Source organism: Melanerpes formicivorus, unplaced genomic scaffold (genome assembly GCF_026170545.1).
Source record: "Melanerpes formicivorus ecotype bairdi unplaced genomic scaffold, bMelFor1.0.p_v2 SCAF_33, whole genome shotgun sequence".
NCBI lineage: Eukaryota > Metazoa > Chordata > Aves > Piciformes > Picidae > Melanerpes > Melanerpes formicivorus.
In genome coordinates this window covers 6,415,157-6,436,802 of record NW_027142385.1, presented here as the reverse complement: position 1 = coordinate 6,436,802, position 21,646 = coordinate 6,415,157, and the positions used below count along the sequence as shown (strand labels likewise).

The 21,646-nt window shown below is 50.2% G+C and overlaps 1 protein-coding gene across 1 annotated transcript in view; it reads left to right on the top strand.

Annotated features, from left to right (window-relative positions):
• Positions 1-3,052: 3,052 nt before the first annotated feature.
• The window catches only part of NACC2 (NACC family member 2), a 68,023-nt gene continuing 49,429 nt past the window's right edge, over positions 3,053-21,646 (top strand). Inside the window, exon 1 of the mRNA XM_068155861.1 lies at positions 3,053-3,182. The gene's annotated coding sequence lies outside the window, so the exon portion shown is untranslated. The remainder of the gene's footprint in view (positions 3,183-21,646) is intronic.

Below are 21,646 nucleotides of genomic sequence, written 5' to 3'. Positions count from 1 at the left end.
CTGAAAGAGTTGAGGCTGTTCAGTCTGGAGAAGAAAAGGGCCACCAGGATGATCAGAGGGCTGGAGCACCCCTCCTATGAGGACAGACTGAAGGAGTTGGGGCTGGTCAGTCTGGAGAAGAGAAGGCTCCCAGGTGACCTAATTGTGGCCTTCCAGGATCTGAAGGGGGCCCACAGGAAGGCTGGGGAGGGACTTCTCAGGATATCAGATTGTGATAGGACTAGGGGGAATGGAATGAAGCTGGAGGTGGGGAGATTCAGGCTAGATGTGAGGAGGAAGTTCTTCACCATGAGAGTGGCGAAGCCCTGGAATGGGTTGTCCAGGGAGGTGGTTGAGGCCCCATCTCTGGAGATGTTTAAGCCCAGGCTGGATGAGGCTCTGGCCAGCCTGATGTAGTGTGGGGTGTCCCTGCCCATGGTAGGGGGGTTGGAACTAGGTGATCCTAGGGACTAGGGTCCTTTCCAACCCTGACTGATACTATGCTGTTTCGCTGGAGTGCTGCAGACAGGAAGGGTTAAACAGAGGTGGGATACTGCAGGATTCTTTCTTCTGCTTCACTACACCACTGGGGGGAAAAAAAACCCAACAACAGAAAGAAAAAGAAGTTAGCTTTTCTGCTGCAAGAATGTAAATGTTGGGTATTTTATCAAGTGATTTCTGCAGCCCTCTAGCCATTCTTCAATTTGAAATGCTAGATTAAAAAGGGAAAAAAAGAAAAAGGCAGGGAAGAGAGAGAAAGAAAGAAAATATTTTTGTCAGCCCACGACCACTTTGCAGACATTATGGAAAATGTTGCCTGTTTTGTTTCCTCTCCCCGCTGAACCAAGCTTTTGCATTAAAATCAGCATAGTAGTAAATAAACATGCTTTCTCTAGCCCTGCAGCCATTCCAAGACATCAAATGGTACTTAAGAAACGTTTCTTTCTCCATCACAGAACATTTTTTAAATGTCCATGGCTGAAGGGAGGGAAGAGGCTCTTGTGGCTGAAGCATTAGCGAGCTTTCCGCTCTCAAAGCTGGGGGAGGCCTTGGGCGAGGCACTGAGCTCGGGTTTTCTGTCCTGCTGAACTACTTGGAAAAGGAAAAAGAGTTCTCCAGCATCTCACAGTGGATGTGGCTGGGTGTCATGGAATCACAGATTGGTTTGGGTTGGAAGGGACCTTTAAAGGTCACCTAGTCCAATCCCCCTGCTGTCAGCAGGGACTTTGGAGCCATGGTCTAGTTATGAGGTCTGTGGTGACAGGTTGATCTTTGAGGTCTCTTCCAACCTTGGTGATACTGTGATAGAGCAGGTTGCTCAGAGCCCCAAGCAACCTGACCCAGTATGTTTCCAGGGATGGGGCATCCACCATCTCTTTGGGCAACCTGGGCCAGGGCCTCACCATTCTCAGAGTAAAAAAATTATGCTTTCTCTCTAGTCTAAATCTTCCTCTTTTAGTTTAAACCTGTCACCTCTTTGCTCATAGAGTGGCCCCCTGGGCTGTGAAATGACAAGGGGGTGTCCATGCAGGGGCTGAAGTGTTTGTAGGACCATGTTGAGATGCTCCAATGGAAAACATGAGAGGGGAGCAGAGCCTGTCACAAGTGATGGGCGGGAAAACTGCTCCATCTCAGAGTGGGTTTGGGGACACCTTCCTCAAGCATCATTTCTAACAAAACCCCTTTTTTTCTCTCATGCAGCAAAAGGAACATGTTTGTCCTAACCTGACACTGTGTTTGAAGTGTCAAGTGCTAATGAAATTCCTCAGCCTTGAGCAGTTGGAGGCATCCAGTGCTGGGTTTTAAAATATGGGGATATTTTGCCGCAGATTTTTAAGGCAGCCTCAAAGTGATAAATGTTGGAGAGCAGGAGAGGAAAGAAACTTCCAGAGTCAGAGAAGTTCTGACACAAAATAGCCAGGAAGAAGCTCAAGGCTTGAAATCAAGACAGTTTGGTTGTTGCTTTGAGGTGTGTTTGGAAACCACAGAGCTAACCCTGTGTGTTTCAGTCATGCAAATGGGGCAGCTCTTCTTAATATTTTGGGCTTAGAGAAGCAACAAAGCAAAGGGACATTATTATTATTATTATTATTATTATTATTATTATTATTATTATTATTATTATTATTATTATTATTATTATTATCATAGAATGATATTTGGAGTGAAAATTCACAGGCTTTGAGCAGCCCCACCTCAAGTAACTCTGCTTTTGTAGGGAACACTTCAAAGGGTTTTACTGCAGAAGGGGATGGGAGAGGAGAAAGGGATAGGAGAGGATAAGGGGATGGGAGATTACCACAGAATGGGAGAGGAGAAGGGGAATAGGAGAAACAAATGGGATAGGACAGGGAATGGGTGAGGAGAGCAGGACTGGTGGTAAATGGGAGTGTGGCAGGTCCCATGTATGGGAAATGAAGGAAAAAAGGAATAGTAAAATGAAAAGCTAAAATAGCAAAATAAAATAAAGAAAAATAATATATTTTTTATAAAAATGCAATATAAAAATAAAGTTTAAAAGGAAAGAATAATAAAGAAAAATAAAAGCATAAACAATACAATTCACTTAAATAAAAGTGAGAACCAAAATAAAGTAAAATAGAATAAGGAAAATAAAATAAAATTTAAAAAAATATTGAAATAAAGTAACATTAAAAAATATACCAAAGTAAAAGAAATTTTTAAATAAAATCATAAAAATAAAATAAAATAAAATAAATAAAATAAAATAAACCTGGTTGAGATGAAAAGAGATGAAGTGACATGAGGTGACCTGACGGAGGTTTCCGCCCCGTGCCCCGCCCGTGCCCGTACCTCGCCCCTCCCGGCGATGCCCCGTGGGTCGGCGGGGCTGGGGGCTGCCGGTGCTGGTCCCTCCCCTCCCGCAGTCCCTCCCCAGGCGGGGGCATCCCCGGGGGCGCGGCGGCGGGAGGTGTGACCGGGCCCCCCCCCCATCCCAATCTCCGCTCGGGTCCCACCTCCCGCCGCTCCCGCCCCTCTCCCCCCCCCCGCCCCACGGCCCGGCCCGGTGCCGTCGGGGCCGGCAGTGAGCGGCGGCCGCGCTGCTGCTGCCGGCGCTGCTGGGCGAGGTCAGGGAAAGTCCATGTGAGGAGCGGCTGGAATCACTTCCTGCCGCCGCCGCCGGGACCGCGGCTCCCGCCGCCGCTAGGCCCAGGGCAGCGTCCGGGGGCCGGGCCCCGCAGGTGAGCGCCGGGACCCCGGCGGGAGGGCACGGGGAGGGTGCAGGGCAGGCCCCGCGGGGCAGCGCGACCACCATCCCCCTCGCTTGTGTTTTAATAAGTAGCAACCCCCCTGCGGGTTCAAACTCGGGGAAAGCCACGCGAGCCGCCTCACCCCGCTATGGAGCGGGGGTAACCCGAATGTTCCGAGCACGCTGCGGTTACCGGTGGGAAGGTTTGGCGAGGGGAAGCGGGGGGCGAGGGGGGATTTTGGGGAAGGGGCGAACCAGGGGGGCTGGGGTTCTCTCGTCCCGGCCGTGGGAAGGGGTTTCGGGGGTGATTTGGGTCAGTCGCTGCTGCGTTTGCAAATCCGGCAGCAACGTGGGGAGGAGGCTGTCAGGGGCCGTTCCTGGCTGGGGAGCTGCGCTGGGGCTGCATGGGTCGGGCTCTGAAGGCTCCCGCAGGCTCCTGCCTTCTCTCCCCCGGGGAGGAAAACGCTGGGAAAGGGGAGGCATTAAGCCTTCCCCCCTCCTCAGCCCAGCCCAATGCCTCAACCCGGAGTTCAGGAGCCATCCCAAAGGTCATTGGGGTGCCGGCTGGGTGCCCTCCTCGCGTGGTCGGGGGTTTGCGGTGGGACAGTCAGCTGTGTGTCCGTCCTCCCCCCATTCCCCCGAGACCCAGGGCAGGTTGTTCGTTTGCTGGTTGGTGTCTGAAGAGGGAAGAAGTAGGGGAGATGGTTGGTTTTTCCTTGGGGCAGGGCTGTCGGAGCGCCGGCGCGTTCCCCTGCCTGCTGCAGTCTGCAGCCTGCGGTGGTTAAAGTGCGTTTGCTGTGCTCAAGGACTTCTCCAAACACCTTCCCTGCTGTAGGAAAATAAAACGCCAGCAGCACGTCGCGGGCTCGCCCGTACCCACCACCAGCGAAGTGCAGGATCTCTTCCAGCCAAGGCTCCATTACCCGCTGAGTCCTTCATTTGAATAGTCCTGGTTTTTTTTTCCCCCCCTCTTCTTTCGGGAGGCATTGGCGAGGTTTGTGGGCAGCTTGATGTGCTCGGTGCCTGCCAAGTGTTTGCCTCGCACCCTGCGTAATTGAGGGGCTGGCGTGCTGGTTTACCTCCTCCAGCTGAAATATTAAACAGGAGGAGAAGCTGGAATGGGTAAATAACCCGGAATGATTGCTGCCCTGCACCTTGGCTGCTCGGCGGCGGGGCCGACGGTGGCTGCGTGAACTCCGTGCGGTCCCCGGTGCCCAAGAGAACCCTCCCTGCTCCAAAACTAACCCCAGATTATGTGCCCTCCTCTTAGCCTGCTATTAAATCGACCCCTCCAACCCCGAGGAGTAAAAGCTGAGCCTGTCCTTATGAGTTGAGTTGCTGTTGTTTGCCCAGACTGGGACAGTAAGTCTGTGACCTCAAGGTGTGGGTAATGGAGGTAATAATAGTTTGATCTCAAGTAACCAGCAAACAGAAAATAATTAGGGATTTTCTCCTCCTCCTCCTGAGAATTTGGCCTTCTGTAGCTACAACTGCTGGGGAGGTGAAGGTTTTCCTCCTTAGAATGAAGGCTTCCTGGGAGAAAAGTTGTCCTGTTTGAACACTAAAGAATTTCCAGAACTTAGAATTCCTCAAAGAAAGCTTCCAAGGCTTGTTGAATGCTGCAGTTAGTTGAGCAGGAGTCAGACATCTGTAAGCACAGATGCAGGGTCTCCACATTGTTTGAAGGACCTTTTTGGGGTGAAACCCATGATTTGTGTTTAGACCAGAGTAGCATTCCCCAAAATCCTGTTGGTTCCCAGACATAGAGCCCCATCCCTAGGGATCACCCTCTGGCCAGGCCATGCTTCCTTCACTGTCAAGGAACTGTCTTCTGGGGAAACTGGGTTTGTTTGGGTCTCCTGAAGCTTTTCCCAGAGTTGTTTTCTGTTCCTAGAAGCTGGACCCCTTTGGTTAGGATGCACGTGCTGGTACTGTTGCTGTGGAGGGGATGTTTTCAGTGCCCTCATGCAATACAAAAGCCTTTTCACTCCCCCAGCTGTAACTCTGTGCTATCCTGAGGGATTCTATATATGTATATCTCTTTGGGTTTGGAGCAGGGCAGGGAAGATGTTTGGTTCCTCTCAGCAGGTGCCAGTGTCAGGTCAGCATCACTGGGGGCATCCAGATGGAATGGAACATTATTACTGCCAGTAAGTCCTGAAAAGAAAAATCTCCTCTCCTTGAGGTTGAAGGAACCTGTCTGTACAGTCCAGGTTAGTCCTTCCTGGACTTGTTTTGGTTCAGATCCCAAGCCGAGGTGTCAGGAGAGGCTTAGTGACATTGTCTGTTGGCACTTGGGGAAGATGCACTAAGATAACTCCTTGCAGAGCCCATTCTGCTCTGGGTTTTCTTCAGAGAAGCCTCCAGACGGGTGCCTGCTTCCCCAGCTGGGGACACAGCCCATCTCCCCTCAGAAGGGTGTTATTTTATCCTGGTTTGTACAGTCTGCTTTCCCTGCCAGGCCTTCTGGAGGGCTGCATTGCTCCACAGGGATGTGCCGTGCCTGAGAGCTGCCTTTATTGACATCCCAGGACTGAAACTGGTTGGGGGCTCTGGGGTGTGCAGCGATGGGTGGTGTGGATTGGTGATAAACACAACAAAGCACCCTGCACAAAGGGGATGTGGCTCTGCTCCCGCTTTGCTCTGCATGATGCCTGTGTTTAAAAATACCCAGGCCTGACAAAATGGGGTTAGAAGGAGGCTTCATCCACGGGTTTGAATTTTCCCAGGTTTGCTGAGCCAGCCAGCTTCTTTGGTCAGGAAATAAGGATGGAACTGATCCTGGAGAGCTCCAGGGATGCCAAGGAGCTGGGGGGCTGCACTTGAACTGCTCCCCCCCCCCCCCAATCCCCTTATTTTGCTACATTTCCTTGAGTTTAGTTGAATAAAATAGGAGGAATAAAATACAGGCATTCATCTGGAGGGAATGAAATTGGAAGTCCTCAGCCATACCTAATGGCCAGCGAGAATCCTGCTGCAGTTGGCCTTCAAATCGAGCCAAATGAGCAAAAACTCCAATTGCCACCCAAAAAGCAGCCTCCCACCCTGTCTCTTCTTATCTGGGGCAGTGGAAGCAGGTCTTGCAGCTTCAGCCCCCATCTGGGACAGGCACACCTAAAGGAGATGGCTTGGGGTTGGGTTTTTGGGGTGGTGGATTTTTTTTTTCCCCTTCTCAAATCAAGCCTGTGGAGCAATTGAGAACTAGGTGAAGCGTGCTTAAAAGAGGGCGAGGCTGTTGGTTTTTCTCTACCTGACTTTATTTGTGAAGTGACAGGAATTTTGACAGGCTTTGTGTCTTTTTTAGCAAATCAAGTGTCATGCCAGGTTTGCCTGTGGATGAGATCATTTGCAAAATATGTTTCCCAGCTTGCTTCAGGCATAATTCATTGTGTCAACTGCAATTGCTCATTTGCTAGGAGCTGTGATTCATTAGCCCTCTCTTTATTTATTTATTTGGGAAGTTTAACTTGGTTTTGGTGTGGGTTTGTGGTGTTTTGGTTTGTTTTGGGGTTGTTGTTTTTTTTTTGTGAGCAAATGTTTGGAGGCAGAACAGAAGTCAAAAATAAAGTAATATATTCAATCTTAACAGCCTTTGTAGCCACAAATGCTGCTGTTAAGGGAAAAGTTGCTAAAATGCCTTGGTCCCGTGGAGGGAGAGGCAATCCCTGGGCGAGCTCCGCTGGGCGCGGGTTTGTCATGTGGTTGCTCCTAAATGGGGATGGAGGTAATAAAAACTGGACTGCTGGGACACAGCCTGCCACGTAGGGCCCTGGGTGATGGAAGGAGAGCGTGGAGCTTCCTCCTCCTTTTCCCTAGTGGGAGGTTTCATCCCGCTGGAGGGACCACACTCCTCCTCATACCCGCATTTGCCTGGGGTGGAGGCTGCTCTGCGGATGGACTGAGGAGACAGCGAGGGCAGGAGGGCTGTGGGTCTGTGGTTGTTCGCAGCCCGTGCACAGCACCAGCTTTTCCTCCTCACCTCTCCCTGGAGGAAGCATTAGGGCTGGTGGTGACGAGAGCAATTACTTGGTACGGTGACCGAGACCCCCCGAAAGCTGGCGGCTCAATGGGATAAAATGAAGATAAATAGCGCTTGGCACGCGCGTTGCGCTGTGCGTGCTCCCAGGGCTGCTCACAGGCATCGCTGCTTGGCTTCAGTCTTTTCTAGAGGTCCTCACAGCAGACTTTTTAAAACAATTTGCATGTCAAGTACATTTTTTGGTGTGTTTCATTTCCTATGCAGACAAATATTTCAGTGCATATCTCTTTTTTTTTTTCCCTTCCCCCTGAAGTGGGTGGATGGATGGCGGGGGGGGGGGAGGAGGAGGGGGAAAGGAGGGAGGGGAGCAGAAATCACTGCTACTGCTTCAGCAGCCACAAACTACCCTCCAATAACAAGTCACTGTGTGTGGGCTGCAAAAATTGATATACTTTTCACAGGAGGATTGATTTTATATATTTTTTTTATTTTATTATATTTTTTTTTTAACTTCTAAGCTATTATGAGCTGTGCATTTAAACAGAAGTACAGCTGGCAGGTTTGGGGTTTTTTTTTTCCCCCCACCCCCCGTGCAGCAACTCTCTATAAAGTGCCATTAAAATCTTTTAGGCTTGCTTTCTGAGCATTTGTGTATTCTCTCTTGTTTTTCTCTCAATTTGAGATTTTTTAAAGTTAGAAAAAGAAAAGAAATAAAAAAGCAAATAAAACCAACACCCAAAAACTGGGAAAGGGGAAGAGTGAAAGCAGAGTACCACGGGGAGTCTGCTGACTTCTGGCTCGCCGGCTCCGTGCCCGAGTCCTGCCAGTTCGCTGCGGACGCCAGTGCCAGGAGCGAAGGGCAGCAGAGCGTGAGCTGAGGGAGGTGACTCCATCCCAGTGACCATATATAGTCACTGGGATGAGATTAAATACTTCACCTCCCGGTGCCATCCCCCCAGCAATCAAGCCAATATCAGGATCTATTAATCATTTGCAAAAACAGGAGAAGGAAAAAAAATGAATCCTCGTTTCCTTGCAGCATCTCATTTGTAGCAATCAGAGCTCTTCTGGGTCTATCGATTGGGGGGGAGAGGAGCCAGATGTTTTTCATCCCTGGGTGTCTGGAGACCGAGTTTCGGCAGCGCAGCGAAGAGCAGCAGCGTGTGTGAAGAATTGCAAGTGCAGCGTGCCCTGAGTTTGTGCTTCCTCAGGCTCATGGGCTCGGTGGCAGAGCAGTTGTGTGGAAAGGGTCCTGTGTTCGGGTGCCAGCGCTGGCTCGGCTCCACGCGCGCGTTCCTCTCATGGTATCCACTGGGGAAGCATATGGCAGCCTTGGTTATATATATATTGTGTGGGGGTACATGTTTTACATGCCAGTTCTCTCTGTCATAGGACAAACATTTACGCTCCGATTCTATGAAGCATTAGGGGAAGGAAAGCTGGGTTGGGAAAGAACATAATTCCTTGCTGAGATGTTTAGTGATGACATGGCAAAGGAGTGCTAATGTTTCGTTGCTTGGTGCTTTCCAGGGTGCTAAGCTCTGAAGGGATTATGCTGCATCGAGGTGGAACGTGCAGGTGTATAAATAAAGGGTTGGCATTTCAAGGCGTGCCGTACAGAAGGTGATGGCCAGGTGCCCAAAAGACACGGGGAATGAGGTTTTAGACGTTTGAAGGTGATTAAACGTCTTGATTTCCAAAGGAAGAGGCAGAGGGGTCTGGCTGGTGTTGGATAGGAGACCTGCAGCAATGGGTGGAAGACCCTTCCAGCAGAAGAACCCCCTCTGGCAGGATAGGTTGTGCCTATCTGCCTTGTTTCCCCATGAACCCCTCCCAGGGAAGGCTCTTCTCTTGTGTATAAAGCTTGTGGTTGAGATCCTGCTGGCATGAAATTCCTGCAGACAGGGGTAACTGCTTTTCAAAGGTGCCCTGGTGCACTGGAATCCTGCCTCAGTGCTGCAGTGTCTGTAGCAACCTTCACAAGACTGTATCTGCATCAGATAATGTTCTTTTTTGGTTATGTTCTGTTCTAGTTCTGGTTGGAATCACTTTCTCATTGCAAACCTAAGGTTTTATGGTTTCCTAATGATTGTATGGAGGCTTTTTATCGCTCTGCCTAGATCTTCTCCCTTCTAACAAGTTCTGATGGACTGTGAAGTAAAATGCTGTGGGTTTTGCATTGATCTTGTAGCTGCAGCCCATATTCACAGGCAGTGGAAGCATCTGTATCGCTCGGCCACTCACTCCTACGAAGAAAAGTTGCTTGAAACTTCGTCTCTCAGCCCTGCAATTATCTTCTCCTTTTCTGCCGCCCTCCGTTTTTACATGCTAACAGCATCAGTGCATGCCCATGCCTAATGAAACCTTGCTGCTCAGGTTTAACTGCCTTCTAATTAAGGAAAATAAATTTTTGCACGGTGGTTGTAGCTGCATCCTTCATGCCTAAGGATGCTGCTGTGCCCGTGGTACCTGAGCCTGCTGAGTGGGGACAGCAGACTCAGTGCCGTTCATCAAGAGGATGATGGACAAGAGCAGCAGCAGAAGCCTCCTGGATCTGCTGCTCTGGTAAATCACTCTGCTTATAACTACCTGAAGGGAGGATGTAGCCAGGTGGGGGTTGGTCTCTTCTCCCAGGCAACCAGCACCAGAACAAGAGGACACAGTCTCAAGCTGCGCCAGGGGAGGTTTAGGCTGGAGGTGAGGAAGAAGTTCTTCATAGAAAGAGAGATTTGCCTTTGGAATGTGCTGCCCAGGGGGGTGGTGGAGTCCCCATCACTGCAGGTGTTTAGGAAGCGACTGGATGGGGTGCTTGGTGCCATGGTTTAGTAGATTAGATGGTGTTGGGTGATAGGTTGGACTTGATGATCTCAAAGGTCTTTTCCAACCTGGTTAATTCTATTCTATTCTAGATTAATTGCCCAGTTTAAAGCATTTTTGGGAGGGGGGAGCTAAATCCATGCATCCATTTGGGGCATGCTGCCTGGGTCAGAGCTTCAGCCCAGCCTGGTTGAAAAATATATCTGGGGGTCACGCTGAGTACTTTTGGAAGGCAAAGAGAGGACATGCAGCTGTAGCACTGAATTTTTGACTCTTGTCTGTGTACAATTCCTGCTCTTAATGCATCATTAACACGGGTTGCTGCATTTCATTCTGTTCCCATTACAGCCCCTCCGTTCCCTCTGCTAATTTTGGTGTGTTGATATTTTTGTTGTCAGCAGTTTTGGGCTTTTTCTTTTTCTTTTTTTTTCCCTCCCTTTTTTCTTTCTTTCTTTGTTTTTTTTTTTTTTTTTCTTTTAAAGCATATAAAACCGTTAGTGTGAAAGGAGATTAAAAAGATACATTACAATTAAAATGTTAATGCAATTGGCAACATGCAACTTTTGAAACCATTTAGGCATTAATCTCTCTGGGTCTCTGTGTCCATTAACTCGGGCGATTCTTATTCCACACTGACCCCTGCTGAGAGACTCCTGCTATAATTGGGTTTTAAAAAACTGGGGGGGGGGGGGGAGGGAAGGAGGGAGAAGAAAAGGAGGGAAAGAGAAAAGCCTTCTGCAAAAGGAGAAGTTGGGAAGCTTGCTTTAGCCTCTCCGTGTGGGTGTCCATGGAAGCGAAGCCAACAGAAGACAGCCTCGTGGCTCCATCACTCCGCATCCTGCCCGCATCCTGCCCGTGCTCTTCCCACCATGGGAAGGTCTTGCCCGTGAAGTGCTGCCCAGGGGCATTGGTGGTGGGGGCAGAGCCCTAGGAGGCACCAGGCTGGGCTCCTCCTGGGCAGCTTGGCTGTCGCCGTGACCTTGGGCAGGACGCGAGCGCCATGCTCCACTTGGGTTTATCCCAGCGAAACGTGAGAAGGGCCAGAGGAGGATGGTGGGAGGAAGGCTTTTTAAGGCTCTTGGGGAGAACAGCAAGTAATTATTTGCTGTTAGGGCTTCAGCTTCCCCCCATTCCTCTGAAATAGTAATTTCTGCAGATTAACTCTTTTGAGAGGTTTTAAATAGTTTTCTTTGCAGCTTGCACAATATTTGGATGGGGGCCAGTGTGTGTGTGTGTCCCCCAAGCTTGCAGGGTAGGCGAAAGAGGAGGATTGACTAATTCCCAGGCTGTGTAGTGAATCGAGCAGTGGGACTTCTTGACTCACCAGACAGCTCCCAGGATCTGTGCCATGGCTCCATCGCACCACAGGCTGCACTTGGCTGCTCCCACCTCGCCAAGCCTCCTGCCCATCCAGAACACTCTGAACACTCTGTGCTGGGCAGCCTGAGGCTGAGACTTGCTTGGCTCCCGGACACCATCTCCAGAGCTTTGCCCTGTGCTGTCCAAGAGGTTCACATCTTCACCTTTTACAGCGTGCTGGAGAGGCTGGGAAGGACAGGTCCTTTAGTGTAAAGACCACAAATACCCCTCCTAGCATGGGGATGGGACAATGTCTTGCTAATGGGGTGGGTGTGCTGCTAACAAGGCAGTGATGTGGACGATAGGAAGAAGTTTTTTTGACCATGAAGGTGGTGAAACACTGGATCAGGTTGCCCCATCCCTGGAGATATTCAAGGTCAGGCTTGATGAGGCTCTGAGCAACCTGATCTAGTTGGTGGTGTCTCAGCTACTGCAATGGTGTTGGACTAGGTGACTTTTAAAGGTCCCTTCCAACCCAATGCATTCTGTGATTCTGTGTGCCTCATGAGGCAATGAGCTGTAAATCCAAGGATGAGCTGTAACTTGAAAACAGAGCACATGCTGATGAGGGAGGAGTGGAGTACCAGCCCAGCTTGCCTTTCTGCTGCAAGCATGAATTTAAGAATAATAATTACAAAAAGCTCAATAGAAATTGGGAAGCTGCAGAGCTGCTCTGCTCTCCTCGAGCTCCTGGTGCCATCACATGGTGCTCTGCTGCACGGCGTGCAAGCAAGGGAGTGGATGTTGGTGTGCTGGCCAGGAGGCTTGCTTGAGCTGCAAGGTCTGCAGGGGCTGGAGAGAACGATGGTGGATTCTTGAGGCTGGGTTCATGCCTTGTGAAGTGAGCTGTGAAGCACAGAGCGTGCTGCTGGCACCTCATCACAGGGCTTTGGGTGTTGGACGGCTGGGGCGATGGGAGGGTTTTTTTGGAGGTCTGAACCAGCTATTCACACACAGCAGAGGCTGAGGTTTGGCTGTTTCATTCCTTTTCTGATATGGGTAAAAAGATAGTTTAAACTGTTGTTGTCTTGAGTCAAGCATTCAAGTGTCTCATAGATTAATAACCTGAGAGGATTTGGGTCAAGGATTCAAAGTGAATGGAGAAGACCTCACTGGAGTGTGACCTAGCTATGTCCCAGCTCTGCTGGTCAGGTGAACTGGGGGTGTGTTGGTGACATAGGTGTATGCCAGGGTGCTGTTTTGTGCCCTTGGGTGAAACCAACAGCATTTATTTCAGTCAGGATAGACTGCCTTAGGGGATGTGAAGGGAAATCGACTCACCGGAGTGACAAAGACCAGCAGAAACATCCTGGTGTGTTCAACCTCTGTCTCTGCCCTCCCAACCTACAGTCCCATGGGAATCCTGCACCAGGAGGGAGTTCCTGAGGGGTGGGAGGCTCCCATGGTGTACCTGAACATCTGGTCCAGAAGCTCTCAGAGACTGAGCCAGGTGATGGCCACCATGGAGCTGACCACCCAGGAAAGGGAACTGTGGCATCCGTGCTTCACAGTCCTTTTCCTGCGAGGGCATTGAGGCTTCCCGTGCTCTCGCATCTCTCAGCACAGCAGCAGGCGTGCAGGCAGGGAACAAAGAAATGACTGTTTGAAATTCCTGGCTGATTTTATTGATGTGCACTGGCAGTTGTAGGCCAAGGAAGAGGGAGCAACACAAAGCAACCCCAAACATTCCCAAACGTGTGCTCCTGGCCCAGCACGCAGGTGAGATTTGCAGCAAGGCGAATTTCTGTGTTGCAGACTGAGCAAGAAGCTCACCAGGATCAATACCTGAGCAGCCCAATAAAATCCGTGGGAATTTAATTTCAAGCAGTTTCAAGCAATCTAATAACTGGTCTTTCAGATGACTGTTGGTTGGTTTGATTTTTTTTTTGTGTGATGGTGGGGGTTTTTTTTGGTGGTGTTTTTGATTGTGCACTAATAAAAACGTCGACTGAGCCCAGTGTACACATACAGAGCTTTGGGTCTGCAGCATGTCAAGGCCAAGGCTGGTTTAACCTGGAGCTGGGCAGTGAGAGCTGGAGACCTTTTGCTGCCAGGTGAGCAGGCTTGGCTCTGGGTGGTTTTCAGATCCACTAATAGTGGCAACCCTTCTGCTTCCAGATCACAGGATGTTAGGGGTTGGAAGGGACCTCCAGAGGTCATCAAGTCTGAACCCCTATCTTATTGCAGTGCTGATGTCAGCCCAAAGCCATTTTTCTGTCCTTGCATGGCATTATTAAGATTTCAAGTCCCCTATCCTTGAAGATTCATGAACCAGTCTTGGGAAGAACCCATAACACACTGTCCCATTCTGCTCCCCAGCGAGCAGCAGGCTGGAGAGGAGCATGGGAGTTGGGTGCATCTCAAGCTGTTGCCTTTTCAGAGCCCATCGTGGCTGTGGGTGAGGTCAGATGATAGCCTGCTGTCAGTAATACTCATGTCAGTGTCCATCCTTCTCTCTGGCCTTAGGTGAGCTTCCCAACCAGCCCCACTTGAGACCCTTCACAGGCTTGGCAAGCCTTGGGAGTCGGTGGGCACTTCTGCAGAGAGAGCTGAAGGTGTCCAGGCCACCTGGTGTCTTCCTAAATGTTTTCTTTTATAATCAAATGTAGGAAGTTTCCTCATTTGTTCCCCCTTACATTCCTGGACTGGCTGTTGTCTTGTTTGTGATGGCCACGGGGAGGTGTGTCCTGCACTGCTTGCTGACTGCTCTGCGTTTGGCATGCGGAACAACACAGAAGGGAGGCCTTAACTTCCTGTTCTTTGGAAGGGAGCTGGGGCTGGTGCAGGGGGATAGGAGAGCAGTGTGGTTTGGAAGGGGTGGAGGAACCTAGTGGTGAAATCACTGTGTGTCCTCCTTGGAGCGGTTGTGTGCAGGGCTTGGAGCCAAGCAGTCCTGGCAGCGGTCACATTGCACACACAGGTTGTTTTCTGCAGGCAGAACAGAGCTGTTTGGTTTTTATCTTGGCCCACAGATCTAACCAACACCACTAATTGTTATCTTTAACCAAAGTCCAGTGGACACTGTTTAGAAAGATCCAGTCTGTGCTCACCTGAGCGCTGCAGGGACAGTCGGCCCCTGCAGAAGGGCTTGTTGGCAGGGACCTCCTGCCTGAGAGATAAGATCTGCAGGCTCTCAGGCACTACCTGCCTGACACTGTGATGGGCTCTGAGCATTCTTCACTCCTGGACTGCACCCAGAATAGAATCTGCAGTCTGAGTGTGTCTGCTTCAGGCCAGGCACCCACCACAGATCAGCAGAGTATTGACCATTAGTTTTTCTGCTTGGCCACCAACAAAATGCAGAGGACCACTACAATGGTCCGTGTGTCCCCTCAGGATTATCCATCATGTTGCTTTCTAAGGGGTATTAAACAGCAAAAAGCATTTCAGTAGCCTTTCCTCCTGATTTGTAAGGTTTTGCATAATGAAAGCCATGACTTGTTGGTAACAGTGCAGCCCTCACACCTCCAGACTGGTATTCCCCTCCGCACCCCCTGCCAGATTCTTCAGGCAGTTCAAGTACAATAGATCTACAAAGCCACACAAGTTGATGCCCAGTGCCAGCCCAAGAGGAGCTGTGCTCTCGCAGCCTCCCTTGAGTGTGCAGCATGGACACGTGCTGTGGAAATCGTTTGGATGCCTGGCAGACAGTGGGTGAGCTGGCTGTCTGCTCCCCACCCTCCAGCCTGCTCCTAACCTCCTCCTCCTCCTCCTCCTCTGTGTCTCGGAAATGTTATGTAAAGTGCAACGTGCAGCAGTAGCAACAGAAATATTTGGTTCAGGCAGTTCATGAGGTGGTTCCCACACCCCTGTGATCTCCCAGGCTCACATGCCAGTGGCTGTGGAGGAGCTGCTTGGTGACCAGGTGGATGACTGTGTTGGGCACCCAGAGGGGTGGGCAGGGGCATCTGAATAGCTTTTGTGGTGCCACCCCAATATGAATGGATAAGGCAGTTTGGCGTAGGAAGGGAGAGATTTGCTTGCAGTGTTTGAAAAACACAAGTTGCCAATGCTGCTGGTGTTGCTTGGTGTCCCTGAGTGGTCAGGGCTTCACCTCGGGGCCCTGTCTGTGCATTATGAAGAAGGACCAGTTTTGATCTGGTACTCTGAGTGGGGGGCAAGTTCATGATGTTCATGGAGAGCCTTCTGTAGGCTTGCTAGAGATGCAGCTGGAGGTGTTGGTGGCTTTGTGTGTGAGGTGGCCGCCTCTTTGAGGGCTTTCTGTGCAACTGCATCCCCTATGAGCTGGTGACCAGGCTTCCTCACCAAGGTCACAGCTCACATCTCCACAGACTAAGTCAACTGAGTTGAAATCTACTCATTAAAGAGTTGTAACGAGTTCTGTGCCCAGCATCAGGTCTGTGCCCATCAACCCCTCTGTGCCCTGACCCTGTACTGCTATTTGGTGTCTGCCATGACCATGGGCAGTTTGCACTGGAGCATGAGAGCCTGGTGCAGCCCTTGATTTTCCCTTCTTCCAGCTCTGCATCCATCAGTGATTTTCATTTTGGTCACAGTTACATGAATTTTGGAGCTGCAGAGTAGCCTGGGCCCTGTCTCCAACACAGACACAGGATGCTGCTGGTGGGTTCAGTGTTGGTGTTTCTGGTGGTGGGAGGCCAAAACCCATCACAAACCTATGTGGGGAGGCCTGTGATGAGGTATAACAAGGAACTGCTTGAAACTCACTGAAAGGCATGAGGAGGAAAGGATGGGATGGAAAGCCCTGCAGAAACATCTGAGCATGTGCATGGGTGGTGACGCTGCAGCAACCAGCAACACCAAGAAACAAGTGCTTGCTAAAATGCTCCCCTAAAGACTTTGTGTAGCCAGTCTCTGGTCTGAGAACTTAGGCTGGTTGTTCTTCTGCCAGTTGGTGAAGATGGTTGGACAAGTCCTGTGAGTTACCAGAACTTGGAGGGGAGAGGTTTCTGTTACAGTTTCCCTACTAAGTGCAGCAGCTCTGCCTTGCCAAGCTCACTCTGTTTCCTCTGCACCAAGCTGGTATTTGAATCTGGAACTTAGTTTTGTAGGTGGGAGAAAACCCTCCCAGCCACCCACCCTCAGTGCTGAATGATGCCCTGTTCTATATGTTGGAGATGTGGGCAGCACTGCTGGACTGTGTGTACTTTACTCTGTACATCTCCTGAGGATGCTATGGGCAGGGGCTGGGGACTCTTGCACCTGGGGACAATTGCCAGTGCTCCAGGAAGGCTGGGGAGGAAATGTTTAGAAGGGCTTGTAGTGATAGGATGAAGGGCAGTGGTTTGAAACTGAGGCAGGGGAGGTTTAGGTTGGACATTAGGAGGAAGTTCTGCATAATGATAGTGGCGAGACATCGGAACAGGCTGCCCAGAGAAGTTGTGGATGCTTTATCCCTGGAAGTGTTCAGGCTGGATGAGGCTTTGAGCAACCTGGGCTAGCAGAGGTGTCCCTGCCCATAGCAGTGGGGTTGGAACTAGATGATCTTTAAGGTCCCTTCCAACCCAATGCATTCTGTGAACCTGTGAATAGATTGGTCTGAAGGTGTTATCTTTGTATCACCAAAGTGTGTGATTCCTCTACTGAACCATCTTGTGCAAGGGCTGTCCCCAGAACCTCACTGAATGCCTTTTGCAGGTTTGGATGTTTTTTTTCAGTTCAGGGAAGGTTAGCTCAGGTTTAAACCACTTGGCTGTGGTTGTTAAGTCTTAGTGACATATTAAGTATTTAATATCCAAGTGCATTAGCTTCCCACCCACATCCCCTGTTTGAGATGGGTTGAGGGAAATGGTGCCCACATCTAATAGGATGCTGCTCAGCATGCTTGGATAAATGGCTTCCTCCTGGACCTCTTCTCTTTATGAGTAGTTCCTGGCCTAATTAGGCATGAAGGATGGCGTTGGTGGAGATCTCGTGACTGCACCAGGCAACACCTAATCCCACAAAGAGGTTTTTGGGAAGCGTTCCGCCCGCCGGAGGGGACACCTTTTTGTGCGGCAGGGACAGCGGCGGCAGAGCCTTAATCCCTAGCGCTCTGCAGCCAAAATGAGTAACCCAGATAAACCAGTATCCCCACTACCCGGTGGCAGTCGGGGCATGCCCCAGCGCCGCCACCTCTCCTCGGTGTCCCCTAGCAGCGTGGCGCGGCCGGGCGCGCAGCTCGAGGAATCCGACGCCTTGATCGCCGCGGCTGCGCCCCGTCCCAAATTCCAGGTCCTTGCTTAACTCGTGCAGTAGAGCAGGAGGAGCTCTTGTGAAACGAAATGTGCCGGAGCATCAGCACAGGGGAGGGGGGAAAAAAAAAAGCCTCTTGCCTTCTGTGAAAGCCAGACTGTTGCAGCGTAATTTGTTTTGTAAGGTTTTGAAAGGCGGTGTTGCAATCTGTAACAGTAGAATAGTGGGAAGATGGTCAGGTGGTTCTGGGGGACTTCAACAGACAGATTTCATGTCTGTGTGTTTTTGCAACACCTTTCTATAAAGGGAAACATAATTTAAAATATGATTACTTAGTGTTGTAACAGTCTTCTCAAACGTTTTCTGCATTATGCAGAGATCATTATCAGAGGCTGATATTAACTTGCAAAGAATATTATGCAAATCATTCTCCTGTTCTGCTAAAAAGAAATTTCCTTCATAATGCAAAGCGTGACAGAAAAAAAAAACACCAACCCCACACCACCACCATATGAAAAAAAAAAAAAAGCCTTGTGCAGAGGCTTTTGGCAAAATTACATTCAGAAGATGTAACAGTTTTTCTGCTTACTAGCACAATCCATTTGTGCCTTTCTGTTGGATTTTTTTTTCTTCTCCTCCCCCCCCTTCTTCAACTCAGGCTGATAAAGGATGAATTTTAAAATGAGGGCTGGGCTCGGTGGGGAGGGTGTTGTACCTCCTGGGTTTGGGGAGGCTTTGTGTGGTTAGGGTCGTTGCTTCGGATCCATGCTGGTAGTCATGGAATCAGTGGACGTCAGTGAGGACATTGAGAGACTTGAACGTGTCCAGAGAAGGGCAGAGAGGCTGGGGAGAAGCCTCGCGCACAGCCCTGTGAGGAGAGGCTGAGGGAGCTGGGGTTGTGTAACCTGGAGAAGAGGAGGCTCAGGGGAGACCTTAGTGCTCTCTACAACTACCTGAAGGGTGGGTGTAGCCAGGAGGGGGTTGGTCTCTTAAGCAACCAGCACCAGAACAAGAGGACACAGTCTCAAGCTGCACCAGGGGAAGTTTAGGCTGGAGGTGAGGAGAAAGTTCTTCACTGAGAGAGTCATTCACCATTGGAATGTGCTGCCCAGGGAGGTGGTGGAGTCCCCATCCCTGGAGGTGTTCAAGAGGGGACTGGACGTGGCACTTGGTGCCATGGTCTAGTCATGAGGTCTGTGGTGACAGCTTGGACTTGATGATCTTTGAGGTCTCTTCCAACCTTGGTGATTCTGTGATTCAGTCATTCAGTCAGGATTGGAAGGGACCACAAGGATGATCTAGTTCTAACCCCCCTGCCATGGGCAGGGTCACCTCACACTTCCTCCTCACATCCAGTCTGAATCTCCCCACCTCCAGCTTCATTCCATTCCCCCCAGTCCTATCACTACCTGATATCCTAAGAAGTCCCTCCCCATCCTTCTTGTAGCCCTCTTCAGATACTGGAAGGCCACAATTGGAGCCTTGGAGCCTTCTTTTCTCCAGACTGAACAGCCCCAACTCCTTCAGTCTGTCCTCACAGGAGAGGTGCTCCAGCCCTCTGCTCATCCTCGTGGCCCTTCTCTGGACACCTTCCAGCACCTCCATAGCCCTCATGTAACAGGGGCTTCAGAACTGGAGGCAGTACTCCAGGTGGGGTCTCAGGAGAGCTGAGTAGAGGGGGAGAATCACCTCCCTTGACCTGCTGGCCACACTTCTGCTGCTGCAGCCCAGGATCTGATTGGCTTTGCGGGCTGCAAGTGCACACTGAGAGCTCCTGTTGAACTTCCCATCCACCAGCACCCCCAAGTCTCTCTCCTCAGGGCTGCTTTCCAGCCAGTCCCTGCCCAGCCTGGATTTGTGCCTGGGATTGCCTCGACCCAGATACAGGACCCTGTGCTTGGTCTTGTTGAACCTCCTGAGGTTGGCTTGTGCCCACCTCTCCAGCCTGTCAAGGTCCCTCTGGATGGCCTCCCTTCCCTCCAGTGTGTCTGCTGCACCACACAGTTTGGTGTCATCAGCAAACTTGCTGAGGGTGCACTCAATGCCACCGTCCATGGCACCCACAAAGATGTTGAATAAGACTAGTCACTAGTCACTGTGGACTTGGGTAGTTTTGAGCTATTGGTCATTCTCTGCAGTTACTTGGAGGTGATTTTGGTATTCCAAACATGGCAGGGGTGTGCAGCATTGCCTTGTGTTCAGATGGAACCTCCTGGGTTCCAGTTTGTGCACTTTGCCTCTTGTTCTGTTACTGGGCACCAATGAAAACAGTCTGGAGTCACTGTCATTGGAGGTGTTTAGGAGGAGACTTGATGGGGTGCTTGGTTGCATGGTTTAGTTGATTAGATGGTGTTGGATGATGGGTTGGATGTGATCATCTTGAAGGTCTTTTCTAACCTGGTCTATTCTATTCTATTCTATTCTATTCTATTCTATTCTATTCTATTCTATTCTATTCTATTCTATTCTATTCTATTCTATTCTATTCCCCTCCACCCTTTTAAGTATTGATCAGCACTGAGAAGATCCCTTCTCAGGCTTCTCTTCTCCAGGCTAAACAGCCCCAGGGCCCTCAGCCTTTCCTCCTCACAGAGATGCTTCAATCCCTTCAGCATCTTTATAGCCTCCCCTGGACTCTCTCCAGTAGCTCCTTGTCTCTCTCAAACTGGGGAGCCCAGAACTGGAGACAGGACTCCAGTGGGGCATCACTAGGGCAGAATAGAAGGGGGAGAAGAACTTCCCTCAACCTGCTGACCATACTCTTCTTGATGGAGACTGTTTGCCTTCTTGGCTATGAGGGCACATTGCTGGCTCATGGTGAACTTGTCCACCCGTGCTCCCAAATCCTTCTCTGCAGGGCAACCCCTAACCTGTGCTGGTACCTGGGATTTTCCCTCCTTTGACCCTACACTTGCTCTTGTTGAACTTCATTAAGTTCCCCTCTGCCCATCCCTGTAGCCTGTATGCATCAAGAAGCCATACCATCAGCATGAGGAGCAGCTTGTGAGTACCCAGCTTAAATCCACAGTGCCAGGCTCTCCAGATGCCCCATAGGACACATGCATTGCCCTGTTAGAGCTCTATACTGCTGGTACCAGTAGGACTATGCAGAATGAGGGGTGATGGAATGAGGGGTGATGGTCTGACCACAGAAGCCCATGGTGAGATTGGTAGTCCTGCCCTGGAGCTTTCAGCCCTGGCATCTTTTCAGCACATTCCTGGAAGGAGATCCTGGCCCTGGCTGAAGTCCTGGGGGATTTTGCCACTGACTTCATCCCTCCTCTGTATGGTGTTTTTTTTGGTACAAATTGGTTGTATCAGTTCAGAGCTGCCCCTTTCTAATGCAGAAACCAAAATGGAGAGGATTGTTCTATAGATATTGGCTGTTCCACTCTGCTTATCAGTTGATTGACACAATTAAGCCCTGATAAATACTGCAGCTGGCTGAAACAATAAAATATTTACAGGCTGTGGGTCGCAGTCAGGGCTGGAGAGGCTCATTCACTGTCAAACTCCATTTTTCAGGCATTTCAGATCATTTGGGGGGGAAAGAATGGAGCCTCTCTCTTGAAATTTCTGGGTTAGGCATTTCTCAGTACAAATGTGATGGAGAAAAGTCAGGAATATTCAGAGATATATCTTGAATCACAGCCTCCTGAAATGGCAGAGAGCATTTTTTTGCTGGCATGGGGAATTTTCAAGCTCTGTGTGTGTGTGTGTGTCTGGTTAGATAACTCAATGTTTTAAAATCAACTCAAATGAGATAAATAAGCTGGAGGTTGTAGTTAGCATTCGTCAGGCAACTTGGGCTGGAGGTTCAGGCATTGACTGACTCCACCTCTAGCTGCAGGGTTTCCCTGTTAGGATGGGTGAATGCTAATCCTCCTTTATTCTCTGCTGCAGAGAAATGGATTCATCAGGAGTTTTCGATCTTGACAAGAAGCCCTTGGTGAAAGGCGGAGGGCTGGAGTGCTCTGGGTGGGGGGATTTCTCTCTGCCATGGGCACAGTATCACAGAACGGTAGGGATTGGAAGGGACCGCTGGAGACCTTTGAGTCCCTGCCAAGGCAGGTTCAGCTAGAGAAGGTCAAACAGGAGCACATCCAGGTGTGAGTTTTGAATGTCTCCAGAGAGGAGTAGCCTGT